Source organism: Pinus tabuliformis, chromosome J, assembly GCF_031772625.1.
Source record: "Pinus tabuliformis cultivar Carrire ecotype Pingquan chromosome J, CPIR1, whole genome shotgun sequence".
In the NCBI taxonomy this organism is placed as follows: domain Eukaryota; kingdom Viridiplantae; phylum Streptophyta; class Pinopsida; order Pinales; family Pinaceae; genus Pinus; species Pinus tabuliformis.
This window is the reverse complement of record NC_142295.1, coordinates 1,513,147,862-1,513,162,878: the sequence shown is the minus strand read 5'-3', so window position 1 is coordinate 1,513,162,878 and position 15,017 is coordinate 1,513,147,862. Positions and strand designations below refer to the sequence as shown.

Genomic DNA, 15,017 nt, shown 5'->3' with positions numbered 1-15,017 from the left:
TTTATATTTATATAATTTTCAAAATATTTATTTATATTAATTATACATAATAATATGTATAAATATGAGATTTTAGAATTTTTTCACTTTAAATTATGAAATATTAAATATTTATAAAAATATGGAAATGGTAATTATATTAATTTTGATATATAGATATTTTTTTATATAATTTTTTAAAAATAAAGAAAATAAATACTTATATATACAAGTATATATTGTTTATAAATCCATTTAAATTTAAAATTCAATTATTAAATCCTATTTTATATATTATTATTTTAATATTTTCTAAATTAAACCCCTTTAACAACTGATTGATAAATTAAGTTTAACATAGATTTATGTTGTTATATCTATATCTATATATATTAATTTATTAATATATAAATTCATTATCATTTTTTTTATTTTAAATTTGATCTTTATTATTATTTCACCAACTAAATTTATAATGGATTTTAACTATTTTTTTTAGAATAGCATTTTGTTTTTTATTAGTTTGTTGTGATAAGTTCTGTGTATTGAATTGTAAAATAACATAAATCACTCCGAAAACTTAAAAAAAAAATCATTAAAATTTTGTCGACGTGTTTCGAAAATGAACACAATAGATAATTCAAAACAAATCAATAAAACTCTAATAATATGATTTTTACTGATTTTTTTTTTTAACTTTTAACTTTTCATGTTATAAATCACAAATCACCTTATATAACCTAAAATAAATTCCATGCCATCTGTATATCGAGATTATAATCCTTTTCGTGGCCTAGTTATTACGATGAGTTCATCTGAAACGAGCATTCGAAAAGTTTATTGTTTGTCTGAAGATTCGATCAGGTGTCCACCTATCTGAGCAGGCTAATCTGAATATCTGAGCAGGCCAATGTGAGGTTGCTATCATAAACATAGACCACCCAACCAAGGACGGTAATGCTATCATTTGGTTGAAGACTTTGATGGAGTGTTGATTGTGACAAAATACCATTTCCAACTTCCTCTTCGTGTGATGTAGAAGAAAGCCACCAATAAAATATCAACGGCCACATGATTGGTTGGTTTCTGTTAAAAAGTGAAGGCAGCAGGTCATGGTTGGTTTTATCGCCTTTAAAGAGAAGACAAAGTCCCATCCCTGGATGAGATGGTTGATGGACTCCTCCCCACCGTATGGTAATGGTGTCAGTAGGAAGCTTAAAACGTGAAGGTAAGTAGTTGGTTTTCTTATCTTTAAAGATAAAGACAAACTGACATCCCACGCTCTGTTGTTGTCCTCTTTACTGTGAATTTTTAAAGGCTTCTCAATACCACATACTGATGTATTTATATTTTTGTTAATTTAGGATTGGTATATTTATATTATTATATTTTTTTATATTGTTTTTCAATTTTATTAAAAAAAAATAATTATAATAAAATTATAGTAAAGAAAATAGAAAATGAATAATATAACATTTACTAATTAGATTATATAATTTTTTTTTTATTCTATTTTATTAAGATTCAGTAATGATTGAATTTAAATATTCAATTTTCATATATAAAAATCTAAAATAATGATTTTTTAAAAAATTAATATGCTTAAAACATCTTTATATAAATATTATATGTAAGTTAAAATATTTATTTATATATATGTAAAATTAATTACATGTATAACTGATTTTAACACTATGTTAATATAAAGAAATAATATTTATTATATATATATATATATATATATATATATATATATGATGATTAAATAAATGAAAAAAATGTATAGTGTTTTATAAGGATGGTTTGTTGAAAGTAAGTAAAAGTATTCAAATTGTAGGAGATTCAAAAGTTTTTATGGAGTAATTTAATGGAAGAGTTGCCTTAAGAGTCCATTTAGAATTGTGGCTAAGGAAAATCTTTTAGCTATAGGAGCAATATAATGATGTGCAAATTTTTCAGAATTGTGGTTAGGGAAAATCTTTTAGCTATGGGAGCAATATAATGATGTGCAATTTTTTCATACATAGAGGGTAAATAATGTCTTGGGGGTATGTTATCCAAGAAACTTTGCTATTAGATCCTGGGTTAGTATCTATCTTAGAGGTGTCTAATAGTAATGTGCTATCTATTTTGTCCTTTAATATGTTTGATCCTATTCAAGTCTAATGGTAATGTGTTATCTATTTTGTCTTTTAATCCGTTTGATCCTATTCAAATAGAATTTAACTAAGCTTCCAGATATGTTTAAGATGTAAGATATATTTGAAATTTTGTTCTCAACTCAATTTTTAAGTTATCATATTTACTGCTATATCACTAAAGAAATGTATTTTTTTTTTCCTATGAAATATATTTTTAAGTTATCATATTTACTGCTATATCACTAAAAAAAATGTATTTTTTATTTCCTATGAAATATGAAATATATGTTGTTAAAGAAATGTATTTTTTTTATTTCCTATCAAATATATTTTTAGGTAATCATATTTACTGCTATATCACAAAAAAAAAATGTATTTTTTATTTCCTATGAAATGTGAAATATATGTTGTTAAATAAAAATAACTAGTGATAAATATCTCTATTGCTTATTAAACATTAAATTATAATAAAATTTTAAATTATGTAAAAGTAAAAATAATAATAAATAAAAACATTTCCTATATCATTATTTTTCTTCTTCTATATACAAAAACATATACCAATTTACCAAATATATGTTCTATCTTTATATTATGAACTGACCGTTAAATCATATATATTAAGTAAAACATATTTCACCAACCATGCTTATTGGATAGGATTGATTTTCTCCTTTCCTTCGCAACTTTGACTTTCAGGAAAAGAGAGAAGTTTAATGTGTGTTTATTAGTGAACAGAATATCATTAATAAGAAGAGCTTCTGCGTAAATTACATATAGAAAGACCTTTGTCAACGCGTTTCAAACGAGCAAGTTTGGCTCATTCTCAGGACAAGTTGAAGAAACAGATCCAGATTTGCATGTTAAATAGTCTGAGCAGGGCCTCCAACAACTATCTAGATCAACAGCTAGCTTTGACATAGGGACAGTCAAAAAGTCAAATTGATTATTTAAAGGAAGATAGTTAATGACCATACCTATATATAAATATATAATTATATAAATGAAATAATTTTAGAAGGGGTTTGCATTATTAATTAGTTAAAAATGTATAATTTAATAATTAAAATTTTTTATTAAATGGGAATTAGTTAAATTGAAGACCTAACTTTTTTATAAATAAGATAAATGTAAGATGATAGTTAAATAAAATAAATAATAATAAAAATCAGCAAATAACTAAATAATAATAATATATATTCGTTAATAGATAAATAAATAAATAGATAAAAAAATATATAAAAATAAAAATAAAAATAATAATATATATAAATTAGTTATGATTATCAAATCCAAGAAGGACACTTATCCTAATTTTATGTATGACAATAATAACTTGGAGGAAGTGTATTCTTACAAGTACCTAGGAATTGATATTCATCACAAGCTCAACTGGAACCATAGCATTGAGAAAGGGATTAATGGGGGGTGGAAAGCTTACTTTGGTCTTGAAAATAATTGTAAAATAGCAAACCTTGTAATGTGGGATAAAAAGAAGTTCCTCTTTGAAACTTTTGTCACTACTATTATCTTATATCGCTGTGAGGTTTGGGGTTGTAGCATTTCCAGAGAATCATGGAGAAAGATTGAGCAAATCCAGAAGCGTTTTATAACTTATAACCTGAAAATTAAAAGTAAGACACCCTATACTATTCTCCTTATAGAAGCAGGTCTTTCCCCTATTGAGAGCGTAGCTATGCTTAGGTTTCTGTTGTACAAGCACAAAATCAGTAACATAGACGATCATAGACTTCCTAAGCTAGCTTTAAATTCTAGCCAAAACCACCTAAGGCTCAATCGAGGGTGGCATAAAGACACAAGGGTCTGGTTAAATTATTGGGAGATCAACGAAAATGATGCATTGCAAAACATAAATAACATTAAAGATATTGTTACTTCTAAGTTCAAAGAAAAAATGTGGTGTGAGAAAGACTTAGCGGCTAAAAGAAAATTAAGTTATTATAAGAAAGTCATCAACCCCACCCTAGAAAATCAAAAGTATCTCTCTATTTTAACTAGCTCAAAGAAGAAAACTAATATAGCAAAGATTAGAACGAATTCTCATGAGCTCCATAGTGAAACAGGTCGTTGGGCAGTTCCTAAAACGCCATGGACGGAAAGGATTTGCCATATATGTGAGAATAGGAGCATCCAGGATGAAAACCACTTCCTCTTAGAATGCCCTGCGTATAACCACATTAGATCTCAGTTTCACAATCTTTGTTACAATACTGACCTTCCTAGCCTTTTACAATGTCAAAATTATAGTGAGCTCGGGAGGCTTCTCTCCAAGCTTTTTGAGCATAGGAATAAAATCTTAAATCAAAATAGATAATTTGTTCCTAGCCTTTTACAATGTCAAAATTATAGTGAGCTCGGGAGGCTTCTCTCCAAGCTTTTTGAGCATAGGAATAAAATCTTAAATCAAAATAGATAATTTGTTTCTTTAGGTCCGATAGACCATTATTTGGTCTCAGTGGATCATCATCATCATCATCATCATCATCATCATCATCATCATCATCATCATCATCATCATCATCAGTTACGAAAGAAATAATAAAATAAATAATAATAAGAAAATAAAAAATGAAAATAATACTAATATATATTTGTTAATAAATAAATAAATTATAAATAATAACAATATATAAAAAATAGTTAAAAAAATAATAAATAGATAATAATAATAATATTAATATATATTGGTTAATAGATAAAAAAATAAATAAATTAAAATATATAATAAAATATATATAAAAATAATAATAATATATATATTGATTTTATAATGACGTTACCAACCGTATTTTCCTTCATTTCAATAAAATAGGTGAGACAGACATGTTTATCGTGTTTGTATAACGTTAATGTCGTGCTGAAATAAGAGATATCTCGAAGCCGATATTTTACATATTTTACATGCGGTTGGGAGGCACGGCAATGTGTATGTTTTGACTATCCTAATATATATGCTTGTGATACTGTGGCTGTTTGTAGGTCATATTATTTGGTTTACGATTATAATTATGGATCAATATATGGGTAGTGATATTATCTGGTTATGTATTAATATCTTGGCAGTACAACTGCTTAAAAAATGAAGTTAACAAGATGATAAGAAAACGCGTTTTATATATATACGATTAAGAATTACGGTGAGAGAGAATATTAGTTTTTTTCTAATTTTAATTTTAATATAAAATTTATGTTAATTTATTATGTATCTATATGAGATAAAATAAAAATATATTTTTAGAAACTAAATTAGTATTTCTTTATAATATTTTTTTTCCAACTTATAATATTATAAGTTGTTATTAATTTTTTTAATTAAAAATTATAATAAAATTGATTATTAATTTATTCATTACAATGATATTGTTGCTAGCTTTTTCAACCTTATTGTAAGATATTATTAATTTGTTTAATAAAAATTATAATAAAATTGATTATTAATTTATTCATTACGATAATATTGTTGTTCACTTTTGCTACCTATAGTGCATGAAAATGAAAATGACAAACATACGAATAACTTTTATAGAAAGGCTTTTAGAAGTATTGTTTCAATTTTAGTTGACACTAAAAATGGATTATTAATTGATTGATATTGCTGCAAACATCTCTTAGATTGATATTGTTGCAAACATTTTCTACCTCGTCTCGTCGTATATAAACTAAAGGGAAACCTAATAAAAACAAGGTGGGGGTGGGTTGCGAGTAACAAGTCCATGCCCAAGGGCATGATGCCAAGAGCAAAGATTGTCAATTGTTGCATTCAAACAATGAGCATATGAAATAGGAGCAGGGATGGGAAAGATAGTTGCACATTTCCAAGCTAAATAGTGAACATTGGAATAGTTTCGATACAAAACACATTTCAAATTGTTTGACAATGTTGTCTTTTGGTTGTCTTCCATAAAACTACAACTATCTGAGGTAGAGGATTGCAATATGGGCATAGAATAAGATCCCCAATTTTTCAAGATATCAAAGACTTTATCCCCTTCAAAAAAGGATGAATACATCCATCTATTCAAAGAGTTTTAATGCGTGGTTTCTCGGAGGTATGAAGACCTTCAAACTTATGATCCATGTATTTTTTAGCACCCAATTCCCCTTAAACATGATATCAAGTAGCAAGGATCAGATAAGCACGAGGCACCTTCCTTGCATTGTCAATGCGCGCCCGAAACCTTCTATTTTTTAGGGAGGGAGCATTTAGAATCTTGTCTATATATACATAATATGACTTTTGACATTCATGAAGGGGAAACATGGAGGTATTTATTAGATGCCAAAGGGGTTATGCCAGAGGTGTTGATTAGATGTGAATAACGAGAATGAGATATGATCTACTATAAGTAGCCTCTATGATGGCACAATTTTATGGATATGATTTAGATGCATGCATAATATGCGGTATCCAATTCAATTCACATGTATCATTTTGGGGTCCAAGTTTGAAAATACTTAACTACACTCCTACACGAGGCAATTTATAGCCATAGATACCTGACTTGGTTTGACTCTGCCCCACTTAGAGCCTAGCTAAATTTGACTCAGTAAGTAAAACTTGAGATCTAACTTGGAAAGTACTTGGGCAATGACTTGGGAGTTGACTCAATCTCATTAAGAACTCGAGATTTCACTCTAAATTTGATTGGGACTAAGAACAAGACTAGAGAAAATCTTATGATTGGATTCCCAAAACATGCCCAATTCTCCATTAAACACCAACTGCTATGTTATTTTGAGTCAGACATAAGACCTTATAGGCATATCTCTTTAAAGGTTAGGTTCAACTTATAGAACATGTTTAACAATGATTAATGAGGTGAACAACAACAAACAAAGACTTTATCAGTGATATTAATAGAGGACTCTGTAACTGAGATAAGCATATTCTCTTTTCAAGATTGAAGCTTGATGTTTCCACTTTGGAGCTCACTCTTCAATTTTGGAATACAAATATCTGGCTAAATGTTATGAATATAAATGTTGAATTTATCTCAATCTCCAGTGAACAGAGCATGCATTCAGGACACTTCAGTTGCAAAATTGAAAACCTTCACAGATCAGGTGACCTAGTAGACATGTCACTAACCATTTGTCCTCATAAATAGAAAACTATGTAAACTTTCTATAAAAGCTTATAGAAATATATAGCCAACAAACATAGTGTCAATATACCAAGTGTCAACAGATGTACAAATCAGGTGCCCTTCAATATAAACTTCTTCAAGATTTCAGAGTTTGGCACATAAAATATGTCCCTATGCATAAGAATTCCATCTTCTACTAGCCTGTGCTCACCAAGTGCGGATCGCGGAAAAAGAGAAAAAAAAAAAGACTATGTGCCTAAATGGGGATTGTGTACAATATGATGCCATTTGGCTTGAAGAATGATCGGTTTTTGGATCATTGTATATTCCATTTCAAATGTAAACAACTGGGCAATTACTACCTTCTGTAAAGGCTTGGCTCTTCCAAGTTCCAACAACCAAACATGGATGGATTAAATTCAACATCTTGTGTACGTGAAGGGTGACCTACAGGTGTTCTTTCTAGTTCGGATGGGCCACTCTCGGTTGAATGTCTATGGATTCTTATTTGGGAAAGTAAACATCCAAAATGTTCTAAAGATTGGGAAAAGGGGATACCCCGAAGACACTCATTGACTGCCATTGCCGATAGCAATGAGACTAGAAACTGAAAGCTACATTTTCTAGCTCTGGCACGAAGAAGAGTTAAGGTAGACACAGTTGAGCTAGTAGAACCTTGAAAGATAAAATCTCACCAAGCAATCAAAGCTGCCAAGCCATTTGACCTTTCCAAAGTTCTAATTTATGTTCAAATCTCTTTTGTGTATGATATCTAGATTCTATTCAGAAGTAGTGACTAATTTTGGATAGATATGATTCTAATCTACCCTCGGATATGATAGAAAAATAAGATTTCGTGCCTGCACATATTATTGACTGTTGTAGCATAAGAAAGCACAAATAAGATATTTATATCACCATGAAGTGAACATAAATTTTTTTTATCCCAAAGTTACCACGGTTGTGAAGACTTAACTTTGTTTGTCGAGTGAAATGAAAATATTGAGCATACATGGCAAGTCAATCTTTTCAGTTGGGAGATTTGAGTCGGGAGATTCTTATGGGCAGGATGCAGAATGATAGTTATAAAGATTGAAGCTTGTGTTGTCTAGTGAAAAGAAAAGATTGAGCATATATGGCAAGTTAATCTTTTGAGTCAGGAGAGTCTTTTGAACATGATGCAGAATGATATTAAGGCTATGTGTGGCCCATTCTAAAGCACTATTGGTGGTAGATGAGAAAAGTAGTTTTTGGGAAGACAGATTCCAGAAAACAGTGAATGCTCTTGGAGCTGCTTCTGATAATGCAAACAAAAGTCTCAATCAAAAATTGAATCTCCTACAGGTTAACACACTGGCCTCAATACAGGTAAGTGGGAAAGCGATGGATTTGGATCTGAAAATGCTTCAACCTCCAATGTTTCCTCTGCAACTTGGTTTTTAATCTCAGGTTCCACCTCTCCTATCTCTTTTTCTAGTATTAGAACACTTAATGTAGATACGCTGGTAGGTGATTATTTGCCCATATGCATAATCAATTATTTTAGGAACTGACACATTCACTGGTTCAAGGTCATCAGCTTAATTAACATGATCGATTGATGTTCCTTCAAGCAAGTTGGGACAAGAAGAGAAGAAGAAATAAAATAATAAGAGGCAAGGTAAGAAGCCATGGAGGTCGAGACACATAGGAAAATGTAAGAGTTGATCATTGACCCTACAACCAAGGAAACATGTGAACATATTAATCATCATGAAAAGTTTGCAGCCTAATGCAAGAAATTCCACTTCAACCCATGAGACAATCAAACAAATTAGTAAGGAAGATGGCATAAGATTGTAAAGACTTAAGATATAAACCCGTTCACAACAAGTTTAAAGAAGCAAAAGTGCATTATGGTTAGTTTGAGTTCCAACTGTTGTTACTCGACCCGAGCCTCACAATCAGGTTTGCTAACTTGATTATGAATATGCTTTTTTAATTGAAGTCCCTATACTGTTTGTGCATATTCATTAACAGGTGAATTGAAAATTACTTTGTTTTCTCTCTCAGGTTATATTACACCTAGAACAGGATCGTGTGCTCATAGTTTGGGAAAATGCCCACAAGTTTCTTATTGACATTTGGCAGCTGCTATTATGTAACTCAAGGAATTTGTTTCCCTTCATATTATAATACCATATTTTAGTTTGATATATCTTCTAATGCTTGTTGTCTCTTGAATGGGTACATACAAGTTGGAAATGTAGTTTTTGTACCAGTTGCTAGAGTATTAGGCTATGAATTTGGGCTTGCAATTCAAAAGCAGTGTGGAAATTCCCCAATCCCCATACTACTCAAGGAGTTCCCTAAGAGTCTCATGGCTGCTTATAAACAAATCCCAATAGTCATAATAGATATTTTAGGAGAAGTTGTGAGCTTTTGGTAGAAGGCGGAGTTAATGATGTCCATTACATGCTCTAAACATAAATTTGGATGTTAAATGATATTGTCTTTTGTGCTCTTCCTGATTTGGGAATGCATCAAAACGGCCATAGAAGACAAAACATTAATCAGCAAACAAAAGTATTTTGGATCTGGAAATGATGGAAAATTTTGATAGTTGTGACAAAATATACAATTACATATGACATGTAATTGAGATGCCCAAGGAATTGTACACTTCCTTCTCCTGCGCTTCCTTCCATATAGGGTTATTGGCTTACAACAAGAAGCAAAAGAGAAAAGAATGGTTTCAGTTAACAGAACAAGGGTCGTAGTTCTTGGCTTACAAAATGAAGAAACAAAGAAAAGAACAGTAAACGGAACAAGGACCCAAGGAGAAAGAGTACTTGTAAGAGACATTCTGACCGTACACTAAACAAATAAAAATAAAAACTGCGACATTTACATATGGCATTACACATGATTTGGGGATCCATAATCTTGGCAATGGCAGTCAGTGACTGAGTGAAATACATAGCAAACAATACAACCTAGAAGATACCAACATATCAGAGTATGTTGGAGGCTTTAACACCACTAAAATTAATGTTTTGTGGCAATAGATTTGGTTCTTCACATCATTGAGGGCCTTCAACTTCGTAGTGGCATCCACTGATTTTAGGTTCTCCATGAGTTCCCCTAGTGAGATCTAGAATGTACATTAGATCTGAAAGAAACAAGCTGGACTAAATGCCTGACTTGGACCTGGAAGATGAGAAATAAAGGAACATTGACATGCTCACATAGACCATCATGACAATGCAATCTGATGGAAAAAACCCCATCTCAAAATAGAAACCACACAAACCAATAGATATGAGGAGTACTTGCAAAAGTCCCACCATGAGAAAAAAGAAGTTTTACATCAGCACCATTAATAATTTCATTAAAATTGACAATGTATGTAACCCACGAATACTCAACATCCTTGTATTCACCCCAGAATTCAGGGTTATGGCACCAATCAGCCATAGAAGTAGGAATGACCACTTCAACTGTTGAAAATCCATCAAGTACTCTAGTGGAGCCTCTAACTTCTTTAGATTGCATTCACTCCAAGTTAGTCTTTAGTGAAAGTAGTGCTTTTCCTGGGCCTCTCAATAGTGGGAACTTGAAAGATGATACATTGATCTTGAAGAACAAAGCCCCAAGGTGGCATGAGTAGCTTCATCTCAAAAAACACCAAGGCACGCACCAAGGCAAGCCAAGGAAGAAGCAGAAGCTATGGAGATGTTCAGGTTTTGCACTGCTGGATTCAGAAGGCATGAAAGAGGTACTCTATAAACTACATTCCAACTTGTAATGGTTTTCCCACCAATCCATTTGAATTTAATCCTCCTAAGTTTCTTTTTGATGTGCTCTCACTACTCAACTACCAACCATTTTATATATTGATGAGCCTCAATTCCAAATTTGATATAGCAAATAACTGCTGTCGTCACTTGTTGTGGTGATAATAGGCAACAGGCTCTGTTTAAATTTAAGGTTCACCCCCTTTGGTTGGATGATTCTTCCTACCATGCCTAGCGTGGGGAGGTTTCATCCCTTATAAATTCCTTGGGATTGTTTCCTGCAAAGGATATATCTCAGCGGACAACGCACTGGTTAATTCTTTAAGGGTCATTTCACATGTCCAAGCAAGCTGCTTCTAGAACCCAAACTCTTCAGGCTAGTATTAATGTGTTTCTTGAGTTAAAGGAAGCACTTGATAGCATATCAAAGCCTCCTCGTTACATGAAAGTTCAAACAGGTTAGATAGCAATAAGCTCCATTTAAGATGAATTCTTTGGACTAATTATATGATGGTTTTGAATTGAATTTATAAAATAAGAATGGAAAATTCATTCTCAGCGCAACTGCCAGCTACATTGAATTTTTCATTGGGAATTTGTATTTGACTGCAACTGAAATCAGACTCCTATACCAAATCAATAGAATCTCTCACTTATCTTAGTCCATCCACAAGAATGAAGCAGCGTGTAAAGTTAATTGTCTTTGCCAGTCAATTTTAAACTATAAAGTTAGAACATAATCAGGGAGGTTGATTTCTAAATGATTAAGCCCAACTCTGTATGGCAAGGAGGCCACAATGGAGTTGCTCTCTAATATATTTTGGCCATGGAATTCGTTATTCAATTCCCAGGAGTCACCCATGGAATTGACTCCATAAGAAGGATGTAAGTGAAGCACTAGAACTCCATGGGTTGAATTTTTGCCAATGACGTGGATTCCTTGCCAAATGCCACAGTTGGGCAATTTCGTTAAGAACCGATACCTACAAGAAGTAGTTGGTCTTGAATGATAAGTTCAATTTTGATAGCATGTTTACTTCGTTTTTTAATTTCACTACAAACATACATTGGAAGAGCATTGAAACCTTACCGATGATATCAATCAAAGAAAAGAACAACCAAAGGACTGAGATCACAAATCACGGCATCTTCCCAATCCTTAGCAGTGATATCCTTGATTGGAAGATGTGTTTCAGTATCATCGTCCAAATCTAGTTCATCCTTAGTTAGATAGTCTACTTCATCATCATCTTTCTCGTTCTTAACCTTCATTTTATCAAAAAACTGGGAGAGCTGAAGCCCACAGCCATCCTCTTCCTCTTCGGGCCAGTCAGGATCTTCTTCATCCAAATAAAGGGGATAATAAAAAACTTCGTTGTCATTGTTGTCCATAACATCCTCTTTCATGGAAACTGAATCCCTCCTATTTTTTCTATGAATGTTAGAGGCTCTGGCTCTATTCCCATTTCACCTGCCATTGCTCTGAAAAAAGCCCTAGATGCTCTCAGAACTGAATCCCCTAAGATAAGACTTCTCCATTGAATTTTTTATAAGAGGTTTTAAGATGATTGTACAATTGTAATGCATTTCTTCATTTTTAATAGACTCGGGCATATGAAGTTCACAGAGAATGGTTTTTCTCCAAGTGAAGAAGGGTTGGATTCAACTACGGTTCTATGAATAACTACGATAAGATTTAGAAAAAATTGCAAAGTAAGTATAGAAATGTAAGTCAGCAGTATAAGATGTACCTTATATTGTAGGGTTTGGAGCCTTTGGGAAGGACTAAAGCAAGAACTAGTTATCCATTGATTCCTTGAAGAACTGGGAGTACAAGAGTAGCAGTGAATATAAATATGTTTTGCCACAGCAAGATTTTGTTGATCCCTTTCAATGAGATTTACTGCACTAAGTCACCACCCGCGGAGGTATGCACACAGTCCGAGCATTGAAAAATGCTCTTCCGTCTCCAGCTTTGTGAAGAAATGAGACTAGAGAAATCCCTTGCTTGGCCCTACTTGGCCTATTGATCGAACTAAGGTAGGAAAGTGAGTTAACACGATGATAGACATATTTCTCTCTAATCTGTACATTCAATAAACAATTTCTGATCTATACATTCAATAAACAATTTTTTTTGTCATATGTAAGAATGTATGAGAATGTTAAAAAATAAAAATAATAAAGTGAATTAAATTAAATTAAAAAGAGACGTTTCTGCGCCAAGAGCATGCTTCCCAGGTGTCAGAGGTATGGATTTACAAGTTCCAATGTGTAAGTTTCTAGGGGTCACAACTCCCACCAATGTCCTTGGCGGGGAGATCTTTAGCCTTCACGAACCGAACCTACAATACTGCATATGCTCTACTAGATCATAAGTGATATCTGTCTTATCTCGAATCGTGGTTCCTACACCACCACCACTATAAGGAGCTTCGGTCCTTGGCACGCCCACCAGCACAAGTGCAATGAGTTGGTTCAACCACCGGGCACGCGAGTTGACAAAGTACGAGCTCAGACTTAATGTGCGGAGGAGTCATGTGATAGCGTGGGGAACGTGGGCTCAACCCATGAGCCGACTTACAAACTTGAACGAGCCGACCTATACTTATGATCGTTAGAAAGAAGGCCGGCGGATGTTTGGAGGGCGTTTGGGATGGAGTATAGGGCGTGGGCAGGTCAGCTGGGTAGCCAAGACCTCGCCCAACGCACGGTATAAATAAACATAATGAGGAGCTCATTTGGAAATCGCACTTTGACCTTCAATCAAGAAGGAAGGCACAGTTCGCATAAGATACAAGGTGTAGGTTGGAGTGTAGCCGAATGCGCCCAAGTCTTGGGCAAGGCTGCATGAGTTAACGCACGGAGGTGTATCGGGTGAACGGTATAGGGCAAGGAGCGCCCACTGGTCGAACAAAGGTGTGCATGGGTGAAGGCATGGGCGCCTAGTTGTGCGGTTGTGCACGGGTTCTTGGGCAGCTCGGGTGAGAGCTCGCCTGTCGTGTGAAGGTAAATGCATGGGTGTCTGGGTGACTCGAGTGAGGTCACCCGCCCACCGTGCGAAGGTGAACGAAGGGTGACTCGGGTGAGGTCACCCGCCCGTTGACAATGTTCGGTTGTGAAGTTTGGTTAGCAGCTCATGTGAGGGCGTGCCTGCCTGACTTGGGCAAGGAAATCTTGGCTATCACACGGAGGTGTGATGATTTTGTAAATTTGGCTAAGTATGAAACTTGGTGTTTCCAAGTATACTTGTAAAGCTTTGTAATATTGAAAGACTGTATAATATATTATTTGGGCAGACTCATTGTTCAGGGAGTTGCCCCTCCCTTTATACTGTGCAATTGGGTTCTCTTGTATATTTGCTATTGATAATGAATGTGTATGGGCATTCATTGGTATAAAGGAACCATTAATAATACTTGGTTGCGAAAAACAAACCAAGTAGGATAAGTGGTTAGGTGTATTCCACAAACATAAGTGTTGGTTAAAAGAAAGTGTTCGGTGGTGCCGCACCTCGCCAAGCGCAGTTGAAAGACTACCGCCGGCCTGGGGGCGTGATAGGTGGTATCAGAGCTCGGTTGGAGCTGGTGTTAGAGTAGGGTTGCTTGTGACAAAGTGCAAGAAGCTGGTTGAAGCTTGGAAATTGGCAACAAGTAGTTGCAGGTGAAGGAAGCTAGTTTCACATACAAGTGGAACAATAGCTAGTTCATGTTTTGTAGGGAGCTTGGAGAAGACTGAAAGGAAAAGATGGTGGCTGAACCTATGACAGGTGAGACTAGCCATAATGCAGGTGAAGTCTTCAAGTACAAAGTGTTGGAATAGGTGATTCAATGGAGTTCTGACTGGGTTTCGATGAAGGCTGAGAATATGGGGATTCAGGAAAGTTGTTCAAAGCTAAGGAAGGAACTTGACGAACTCAAGTTTCAATGCGGAAGTACAATGGATGATGAACTCAAGGAACTTGACAAGGAGATCCAATAGAATGGACTTGATCTTCAAGAGCTCTTGGATGA

General features: G+C 33.7%; 1 pseudogene; it reads right to left on the bottom strand.

The window, feature by feature from the left end:
• Nucleotides 1–12,090: 12,090 nt before the first annotated feature.
• Nucleotides 12,091–13,544, bottom strand: LOC149233226 (uncharacterized; annotated as a pseudogene).
• Nucleotides 13,545–15,017: the final 1,473 nt, after the last annotated feature.